This window comes from Canis lupus, chromosome 12 (assembly GCF_048164855.1).
Source record: "Canis lupus baileyi chromosome 12, mCanLup2.hap1, whole genome shotgun sequence".
In the NCBI taxonomy this organism is placed as follows: Eukaryota; Metazoa; Chordata; class Mammalia; order Carnivora; family Canidae; genus Canis; species Canis lupus.
The window spans coordinates 52,172,398-52,183,899 of NC_132849.1; the positions used below are offsets into that span (position 1 = coordinate 52,172,398).

The window sequence follows — 11,502 nt, forward strand, 5'->3', positions numbered from 1 at the left end:
AGGGTGAAGTAGGTAGAAAGAGCAGAGATCTCTTTTGGATCTAAGAGCCATCACTTACAAGCCTCATGGCTTTAGGTAAATTCCCCAATCCCGTATCAATTTCTTGGTCTAAAGTAGAGCTATGTCACTGGAGTGCTGTGAAAATGCGTGAGATAATACACAAGTAAAGCAGGGAACTTGGCAGAGCTACTCACACAGAAATATGGTATGTGTCATGCATGTTTCCAAGCACTGTGTACCTCAAAAAACATCTCTTCCTCTTTTCCCTTCCTTATTGGATTAACTGTGAGGAGTTGTAACGCACCTGAGCATCATATGGTATAAACTATGTTATTTAGAACTTGTATTTTATACCCTTAGAAACTGAGACTTGTATTTATTTTCACACGAAGAAATGAAAACTCAGAAAAGTTGAGGTAATTTTTCCAGGATTCCACATTAATGATGACTACTGCATACCTGAGACAGCTAATGCCTCCTGGTTTTATGGGCCTTTCCATTATGTAGTCCCACTCATGTCCTTCTGGAGCAGCTTTTCCAACTGGGTTCTTCAGAAAACAATGAGATGGTAACAAGCATAATTTAACATAAGTTCCCTGAGCAAACACTGGAAACAAGGCCAAGCAAAGCTAAACAGCTCTGGGGTCTCTATAAGAGGAACACTCAGACTTCTATCAATACGCAGGTGCACTAGGAATATCTAAGAGTGGAATGTAGGAAGCATCATTTCCCTCAAAAAAAAGTTTCCATGAAACTTTTTGAGGGGCAATAAATAATTATCAGTGCCTTGGAAATATTTCTTTAAAGAAACAAAGTTTAAAATGTCCTTACTAGGAAATTTAAACCACTCTCCCAAACAAAAAAATAAAAAATAATAAAAAAAAAATAAACCACCCTCCCTTTCAACTCCACCACTTTGAGAATGAGCAAACTTGGAGTGCCTGGGTGGCTCAGTGGTTGAGCATCTGCCTTCAGGTAAGGGCATGACCCTGGGGTCCTGGGATTGAGTCCCACATCAGGCTCCCCTCAGGGAGCCTGTTTCTCCCTCCGCCTATGTCTCTACCTCCCTCTGTGTCTTTCATGAATAAATAAATAAAATCTTAAAAAAGAGAGAGAATGAACAAAATTTCAGCAGGCCTTGCTTTTAATACATTTCATACGTACTGATATGTTTTAAGCTATTTGATCTTAAATATTTTGCTTAAAAATGTGAAATGATCTATGACAGTACATTGGACTTATTGAATCCATATCATGTATGTATGTATGTATTATGTATGTATGCATGTGCATTGCTCCCTCAACCCTGTTTTGAGAGCCATTCTCTGCTCTTAGCCAATGGGAATTAGTATACACTTCTACAGACACTCAACAGATGAAGGCTACTATCTAAGGCTATTATCTAAGCTAATCCTTATTCAAACGTATTCTGCAATATTTATCATGTGCACCACTAAGTCTTCTCTTTCTGCCATTTATTGGGTATTATTTGATGGACATTTATTTGATGGACAGCAGATGAACTAAGTGAAATATAAGACCCAACAAAGGAGGGAAGTAAGGATGTCAGGGGAATGTGTCACAGGTACTCTAGACACCTCGGAGGAAAAGGCGAAGGAAAGAGGATAAAGGGTAGAAGGCAATTAGACACTGTCAGACGTCCTCTGACATTATTTAAGAAGCGCACCATAAATCATTGGTGTGAGTAGGATTGTTCATCAATTGAACGTTAGTCATTAGAAGCTTTGGGAACCTCAGCAGGAGGCATGTCTGAAATAATGGAAGAAATTTCCCAAACAGATGCAGAACACAGGTCTAAGCTAGGATGCTGACTCAGTTAGTATACTTTTTCTAGGGCTGTACTCACCATGCTCCCTGGGATATGTGGGTATCAGTTATTATTTAACTACCTGCAAATTAGAACAAATATGCTTAGAAAGAGCAGAGCACAGAGCAGGAGACTAGGAGAAACGGTGAAATGCAAACTGAGGAGACTGGCAGGAGGAAAAGTGGAGGTCCGGAGTGGAAGAATTATTTATTCTGTGCTAAGCTCTTTTAGGTGGTCTGTATACATATATGTGTATGTATGCATATCTGTATATACACATATATACATCCCTATAAAGCAAATATATTATTTCCGTTTCACAAGTGAGAAAATGAGCCCCCCAAGTTAATTAGGATTAAAAGTCTTACCCAGTTCTATGAATCATCCAAGACTCCTACTACACAAAAGAGCCTCAGAATGTATGTGCAACTTTCAGATTTTGAAGGGAGAAAAGGATGATCCCTTTTAACCACAGATTAGACATACACTTGAAATTCCCTACTAAATGAAGCAGGAAATATGGAGAGAAGAGAGAAAAAGGCTAAGGAGAAGAATAATGGCTCTTAGAAGAACTAAAGACAGACCATTTTGGATTTGTATGTGTGCGTGTGTGTATGCAGAGGGGCTGGAACCAAGTTTTCAGCTCAGTAGTAAAGAAGAATCGGGAGAGATACTTTCCTTATCATAAAAGCCCGGGAGAAAAGAATGAAAAAATAGATCATGTAAAAGTCCTCCCACAGATACGCCTTGAAAGATAAATCATGAAATTAGTTGGAATTATAAGGGAGATGAGGGGAGTGCATTAGAAATTAGTTTTTTGGAAGATATCAAAGGATAGAAGCCTAATAGAATATTTAAATCAAAAGGCAGGGCTCTTGAAATGGTTTTGTTCAAGTCTAGTGACTTGCTAGAGACTTGAGTGGGAGACCAGGACCATATTATTGAGCTATAGTAGTGCCCCCTCATCCCCAAAAGATGTTCCGAGACCAGCAATGAATGCCTGCAACTGCATACAGGACTGGACCCTATACATACTATGGTTTCTCTTGTACATACATACCTACCTATGCTAAAGTTTGATTTATCAATTAAGCATAGTAAGAGATTAACAACCATGACTAATAATAGAATAATTACAATATATTATTGTAAAAATTATGGGAATGTGATCTCCCTCTCTCTCAAAAGATCTTATTGTACTATACTGACCCTTCCTCTTCTTGTGTTGATGGAAGTTGACAAAATTCCTGTGTGAGGAGATGAAGTAGGGTGAGTGATATGGGCAGATGACTTAGCATTAGGCTACTGTTGACCTTCTGAGGAATCATCAGGAGGATGACTGGCTTCTGGACCTGGGTTCACTAGGGGTAACAAACCGCAGAGCGAAGCCACAGATAAGGGGAAACTGGTGTACCTTGAAAAATAATAGATGGCTTTAAAATGTATTCAATAAGGAAACAAACTTAAAAATATGTTCTTGGTTTCATATTCTGTTGGGCCCAATTATATGCTATTACATGGCAGGGGGATGACAGGAATGAAAAGGTATAATGGAAAGGAGGTACATTGAAAGAAAGAATGAGAAAAATGGTAAGTTTGAGGTCTCTGCAGGTGTTTCTTCCAGAAATTCTCTTTTCTATGCATCCATGCCACCTTTCTATTTCACTTGACTTGGTGAATTGCATTGATTTGTCTTCCTCATTGGGCATAAATTCCTTGAAGGCTGGGATTGTATCTCATTTAATGTTGATTCCACAGTGACTACACAGTGCTTGGCACATTTACTCCATAGACACTTGTTTTACAAGTCAGGCTATGCACTGTTCAGTGTTCACTGCTTTTAATAGCTCAATTCCTCTCTCAGAGGTTCCGCAATGATTGTAGGTTCTACTACAATTCAGAGACTAACGTGGTTTCAGAACTCTTGATTTCTGATGAAAGGAATGATAATAATAATAATAACTATCACATTTACAGCATTTTCACAAGTGAAGCATTATATCTTTTTTTTTTCTTTTTTTTTCCATTTATTTATGATAGTCACACAGAGAGAGAGAGAGAGGCAGAGACACAGGCAGAGGGAGAAGCAGGCTCCATGCACCGGGAGCCCGACGTGGGATTCGACGATCCCGGGTCTCCAGGATCGCGCCCTGGGCCAAAGGCAGGCGCTAAACCGCTGCGCCACCCAGGGACCCCGAAGCATTATATCTTTACATATGTAGTCTTTCATTTTCTGTTCAAGGGTCCTATGAATTACTATTTTAAATGGACCCTGAGGCTAAGAGTTTGAACCACTTATTCAGGGTCATTGAACTAATAACCTGTTGAATTGGCTTTTTTTTCTTTTTTTTCATCTAAGTGTATCTAGCTTGAAAATTCTTGCTTACATTTCCTATCACACCTTCTTTTGAGCCAGTTAAAACCTTGGGGAGGGCTGAGGAATTCTCCCATTCACAAACTAAAAAATTAGTAAAGATTAAATGGATGACTTTCATCTCTCTAAGGAAAGAATACTTTTATAAACATTTTTTTAAAAAGCTAAAAATTTGTATAGAATTAAAACTTATTTCACAATCTCTTTTTTATTTTTCATAAAGTTTCCCATATTACCAAGAAAACAAACATCAAATACTTCAGTATGAATTTCAAAAACACTTGAACTTCTGGAATAGACAAAATTGAAGGTCTTCCATGAACTCATAACATCAATTGCCAAAGGATTCCATCAAACAGAAGTTGTTATCTGGAAGTCAGATTTGTACGGCACTATTAGATTAAAATAAAATATATCAAGAAGTACGTCAACCTTGTTGATAATGCTTCATGAGCCATTTCACTCATAATTTAAGATTGGGTTTCAAGAAATCAGAAATAAATGCACTAACCACAAATTAATAAAACCAACACAAAATATAAAATCCAGGGATTCCTGTAGCACCAGAATCTACTATTTTAAGAAATCTTCAATTGCAATAAAACATGAAGCAACAGAAATATTAGGGTCTAGTTGTTTGCATTAGAAAAAAATCCACCCTGGCTCCAAAGCACTTTTAACATGTTAATAATTTAGAAAAATCTATTTGCATTCAGCTCCTCAAAAGTTGTCTTTCAGAGCTTATGATATAACAAACAAAACCCAAACAAAGGAGAGGAAAAAAAATTATTTAAACTGACAGATTTCCATTTTCAGATAAATCCCCACATGAGCAAGAATAAAGAAAAACAGAATATAGATCTGTAATAACTGCAAGTGAATTTAACTGACATGTTAGCACTTTGCCTTTTATGAGTAATACTTCATAAAAATGAAATCTTTTTAATTAAGAGAGCCCTACTTTCTATAAAAAGTTCAGCAATTACTATATCAGATATATTGAGCTCAAAGGCCACTTGGTGAATGAGAGTGCTCCAAGTCTAGTGTAATTTAGAACTAAAGGCAATAATTTTTCACCTGAAAATAATCCAACAAATGGTTATAAATGCAGTGCATTGTCTTAAAAAAGTAAATAGTTGGTGGTTTCACAGCAGGTCATCTGTGTTAGAAGCACAGTGAAATAAGGTAGTGGAAAGCATAAGAATCATGATGAACTACCGAACTTGCACGCTTTAAGTTAGCTAGTAAGGGTATAGAACATCTCTTTAATGTATTCAGAGGCACCTTATTATTAAAATGTCAAACCTCTGTGAGGATTCTTGAGTAATTTGCTATTCCATTTCTGTTTCATTCATTAAGTAGTTTCTGAAGCACCCCCAGGATACCCATTTGTGCAGTTCTCAATGAACCAGGCTGGGAGCAACTCAAACTATTTTGACTCGCTTAAGAGGGCATAAATTATCTTTAGAAGCAAACTGTAAATGAGGCATGCACCGTTGTGGTCTCTTCACAGTATGAATATGCTAAAATAATTCCATAGCTCAAGAGACACATGATCTAAGTGGTACACATAGCTACCATAGTCTGGGTTTAGATTCCTTCTTTGACTTGTTAATATCAATTCTTGTAAGTAAGGAAAAATAACTTATATTTGACTTATTAAGAGATAAAAGGAGGAGTGCCTGGGTGGCTCAGTAGGTGGGGCATCCGACTTGTGGTTTCAGCTGAGGTCATGGTCCCATGGGTCATGAGATCGAGCCCCAACATTGAGCTCCACACTCAGTGGGGAGTCTGGTTGGGATTCTTATTTATTTATTTATTTATTTATTTATTTATTTATTTAGGGGGGGATTCTCTCTCTCTCCCTCTGCCCATCCCCCCACTCACATGCTTTCTCTCTCTAAAATAAATAAATAAACCTTAAAAAAAGAGAGATAAACAAAAATATTCATGGATTAAAATGACTCTTAAAGGTATTATTATAGGCCTTTTATATTTGTAGTGAGAATAAATTATGTAATAATCTTTAGTCCAGCTTATCCTTTCAGTAACAAATATTGAAAACAACATCAATTGTGCATATATTTAGTCAAATTTTAATTTCTTAGTATAATTACCAAGGTGCCTACAACAGATTCCTAGAATAAATATTAAATTGACATCTTTTACAGAGTATCTACTATAAGAGACATTGAGCAAATATTGTGGAAATATGAAAAAGGTCATTGAAATCTTTGCCCTTGTGGACTGTGCTTTCATATTGTAGATATGCCTTTAAGATGAAAATGTTCCTTGATATACTACACTTTTTATGTATTGGAGGGATGGATTAAGTAATTTATATGGATCCCATCCCGTTCATAAACTCTATTTATTTATGTGAATTAACCACTGGGATGGTAGAAATATCAATCATTTATTACCTTAATTGTGTACCATTTAATACTTTAGGAAAACTAATACTTTTATATCAGTTACAAATGTAACTGAGTTGGACATTGTCAATTTCAACCTAGATTAAACGGAATGTGACCCTTCTTTAAGAATGACCTTCCAATTTTCCTAAATACTTACTAATTGAAGGAGAATAGATACGACTCAATACAAAGAAAAAGACCTTTAGAATGACATTAGAAGATGTTGTTCTCATGAATTAGGATATCACTTCTTTGAAATTGACATATATGATCATTTTATGAAACTCCCCTTGGAGCTCCTCAGTAACGTTTGGAATCCATACCGATATGCAACCCCAACAGAAAATCTGAAGCTTGCACAGGACAACATTTCTAATTATGCTATCCTATTCCAGATGAGATTCACAGCATAGCAAATGAAAGCAGGGCACTTAGCAGCTACAAGTCTCTGCAAAGGCTACCTGGTGTTCAGAATAACCTGGGCATGACTGTTTTCAGAATGGGACAGTAAGACCAGGTGACGTTTATTAGGGACAGACACTCTCCAAGACAGAGCTCAACCCAACTTAGCAATGGCTTACCATGAAGGGAAGGGTTAAATTAAATTGTTAATCAGTGGGGCCCCTGGCTGGCTCAGTCTGAAGAGCATGCAGAGCATGCCTACTCTTGATCTCAGGGTCTAGATCTCAGGGTCATGAGTTCAAGCCCCACAATGGAAGTAGAGATTACTTAAAACAAATAAAAATTTTTAAAAATTGTTATTTTTTTCATATGTTGAGGAACTCACCCCCATTCTTCCTTAAAAACTTCCAAGAGAGGGCAGCCCTAGTGGCTCAGTGATTTAGCGCTGCGTTCGGCCCAGGGTGTGATCCTGAAGACCCGGGATCGCGTCCTGCGTCAGGCTCCCTGAGTGGAGCCTGCTTCTCCCTCTGCCTCTCTCTCTCTGTGTCTCTCATGAATAAGTAAATAAAATCTTAAAAAAAAAACAACAAAAAACTTCCAAGTGTATTTAACTCATCTTTCAAATGAGAAAAAAACTCAGACTGTCTTCCTCAAGCCTTCCCTAATGCCTCAGCTTCTTGCAGGTAAAAATTCCTGGCATTTCCCCAAAGGGGACATCTGTGGTGGTTGTGGTTATCTTTCTGAGGACCCAGGAGATTACATTTTTCCAAAGAGGCACAGGAGGGTCTGGATTATCTTTAAAAGGCCTAGAGCTTTACTGTATGGGCATGTGGGAGAAAAAATGAGAGAGAAATAGAAAAATCGAGCGAGAGGAAAAGAGAAAATACAAAGAAGGAAAGAGAAGAAGGCCCAGGTAGGTTGATATGATTGCTTGCTTTGCAGTCCCAGTGCAGCAAGACAGAGGAGGCAGCTGTGCAAGTGCTTTCCAAGCCCTAAAGGCTTTGCAAGCGGCACTGCTGTCCTCTGGAGCGCCCACTTCAGGCTGAGCCACTCCAGCATTCTTCCTTCAGTCTTCCTGCCCCCCACCCCTCCCCTTCTCTGCAGGTGGCTGCATCTGGAGGATTTCCATGAAGGCTGGGGACAGTCAGGCATCTTGGATTTGGGTTCTGCCTTCTAGGAGCCAGAGAAGGGTTGGCAAAACCCATTGTGTGTTGACACTGCAGCTGCCTCACCACGCCAGGTCCCAGGTCCTGGAGCTGCAGCAGTTTGGGAAGATGCAAGCTGGGTAGAAGAGTGAGGACGGCGCCTGCAGTGTCTCTGAAGGCTGGAATCCCTGAAGGATTTGGACGGAGAGGAGATGGAGAGGGGCCTGAACAGACCTCAAACAGGAGCTTTGAGTGGTGTGACAGTTCTTTCTCAGAAAAAATAAAATAAAATTCCAAGGATTCCAAAGAAATTAACTGAGATGCAGAGGAGGCCAGGAAGACCAGGTTAAACACTGAATAAGGTGGGCATATTGGAGGTGAGGGGCAATAGAAAAGAGATAGAAAGAGACCTTCCAAGAAAGGAGAAATGATTCAGTGTGAAAAGGAATCCTTGGGACTCTCTTGAAAGATGTGCTGGAGACCAGACAATTGTTTATTTGAAGACTAGCAATGTCACTGAGGATGATAAATGTGTAGAGAGAAAGGGGACATTACCACTCCACATCACTCTGTAATTGTTTATTTCCCTAGACTAGAAGTTAATTGACTTTTCCCCAGCTCTGTAGTTCTGGGCCTCAGTTTCCTCATCTGTAAAACAAGGGGTTTGGGCTAGATGCTTTTGAAGGTCTCTGCCTGATGTGACTCTCTCTGTCAGCCTAGGAGCCAGGGTATCTGATACTAAGCATCTCTGAGATTCCCCATTCTTCCTGCACTGCCCATTTATCAATGCAGTGTAAAACATCTGCACCATTCATGGAGCAGATTCCAACTCTCAGTGATGATGGGGAGTATGGCTCAATTATGACAAGACATTGATCCTTGAGCCCTGGAGTAAGGAAGGGAAGAACAGTCATTTACACTTTGGGTTTCCAAGGTTAGATATAGTCTGGAATATTTTATTTTCAGAATTTATCCTTTGTAAATTGTAAATTCCTTTGAGGGGTTCGAAATAGTTGGACCGACTAAAGGGCCAAGGGGTCCTATAATGATCTGCCTTATTTTAAGGAAAATTTATGTCACTACAGAAATTGAATCTGCTTTTTCCATGGAAATCCAGCTCACACTGGCCACATTCTTCTCTTGTCTGCCTGCTTCATGCCATTCTGCCAACTGCTTCAGTGCAGCATTTTCTGGAGTTATTAAACACCCAAGCTTAATGAGAGTGCACTTATGGGTGAAGTATTCAATGATGCAGAACCATCTCCCCTTCTCAACACACACGTAAGCAGTTTAGATAATAGTGGAGATAAAATATGTTTTCGTAAGTTTTATTTTTGTCTCAACCTGAAATTCCTTGAATTTTTAAAAATTAATATGTAGAAATACAACTCCTTCGCTCCTCTTGTCTTTGAGTGGGATTGTGACACACAGATAGTATCCACTTGTGTTTTCTACACCCACTAGCATTTCCATTTCATTTTAGTCTCCAAAATATGGGCAGGAGCACAACTCTAGAAAAATGGATTCCCACTCTCGCATCTCACAGGGCACTGATCCGTGCAGTGCTGAGCACTTGCACGGAGCCTCACCATCTCCTCCGACCCTCGCCGTGATTCACCAGTGCCCCCGGGTTTCCATAGGGGGTTTGACCTTGCAAAGACCCTGCTTCAATTTCTGGGCAAGGAACAACCCATTTTAACTCAAAACACAAAACGACCTTTTCTCCTTTAAAGAAAGGCTACCAAATGTAACACATCTGGGCTTACATTTCTCTACCCTGCATTCCAGAATGTGAATACGGGATGCAAAGGCAGGTAACTAGTTTGGGTCTGACAGTTCCCATTCAGAGGCTCTGAGACTCAGACTCTGTTCAAAACAGACGGCTGACTATGTGGTTGAGCATCTTTCCCTTTTTTTTTTTTTTTTTTTTTTGCCCATTCACCATCATGACGAAAAATCAAAACCGAAAAATTTTCTGCTCATTTCTCAATACTAAGAAAAGAGCTTCTTTTGCGCCTCGCTCCGTGGCTCTAAACACTAACATCCCGCTTGGAAACCAACCCTGCTTTCCACACCGCATCTCGTCTACTCAGTTTCACTTAGCAAACACCTTCACTGCTCTTCCACGGTGAGAAAAATGGTGCACCAACCCCACGGATGACAGGTTGGTACTTGACTGCAACCGCTCAATAGTTTTATCAGCAACCGGAAAACTTCACAATCGGTCAATTAGCTACTTAAATCCGAGTAAGGCAATCTGCTTATTTATAGACTTACACTAAAAAGCACCTCTGTTCCACCTATCTTAAATCTAGCCCAAGACAATCCCCTAAACACGCCGCATATCAACACTCCTCCTTCCCCCACCCCCATTATCCCAAAAGATCCCCCCACTAAGAACACATTCAGATGGTCAGCACTAACCAGAGCAATGGTCACCGTGCAGTTAGAGGCATCTATGCAAAGTATGTGACAATACCCAAAGCATCTCTCAGACAACTGGCTGTACTACACATGCAGAAAAGCAAAGAAGATCGCATTTTCCACTTACAGTTATAGCGCTGCGCACGGTCACTTAATGAAAATGATAAAACTCAACAGTTCTTTATATGTATGTATAATTCAGATAAACGGTTAAGCCGTCTCTCTGTGTGGTTCTCTCGCGCTCTTTTTTTCCTCTGGAGCTCTAGGCTGCTTAAATCCCTCTTGGATCGCGCCTCGCAAACCCAGCCGCCGCCGCAACAAGCTCGGGTAAGTCTATGCTGCAGATTGGGAATCCCATAGAAAACCTAGGGTCGCTGGAGCGGGATGCGCAGGCGCGCGAGCCGCCGCCTCTCCAGGCACCCCCTCCCCTTTCTCCTCCTCCCTCCTCCGGCTCCGCAGCCCCAGCTCAGGGAGCTCAGGCGCCGGTGACCAAAAGCAGCCCGGCGTTGGCGCATGCTCAGTTGGAGGGGCTCGGAGTGCCCGCGGGTGGATTCCGTGTCTCCGGATTTTAGCAGAAACTCAAAAGGAAAGTGCCGAGGCACGGGGAGCCTGGCTCCCGGAGCAGCCTGCACCTGGACGGGCGGTGGGGACGGCGAGTTGGGCTCGCCACACCCCACCCTTATGGAGTCTGATGGTGGAGGCGAAGGCCAGAGATGGGACCCTTGGGGCCCTCCATCCCCACGGCTCCCAGCCCTAGAGGGGGGCCCTCAGCTCACCCTTTGTCAGGCTGTAAGGTGACGAAGAAAACTGCAGAAATCCTTTTCTCGACTGGAAGCGTCCCCCCCAGCTAGCTGTGAGCACCTCTGCCCGGCTACTGTGAGGCAGTAGTTACGGGGAACACCTTCCTGGGCC

General features: G+C 40.8%; 1 protein-coding gene across 1 annotated transcript in view; it reads right to left on the reverse strand.

Moving 5' to 3' along the window:
* The window catches only part of VSNL1 (visinin like 1), a 102,976-nt gene extending 91,930 nt beyond the window's left edge, over positions 1-11,046 (reverse strand). The window contains exon 1 of the mRNA XM_072771015.1: positions 10,718-11,046. The gene's annotated coding sequence lies outside the window, so the exon portion shown is untranslated. The remainder of the gene's footprint in view (positions 1-10,717) is intronic.
* Positions 11,047-11,502: the final 456 nt, after the last annotated feature.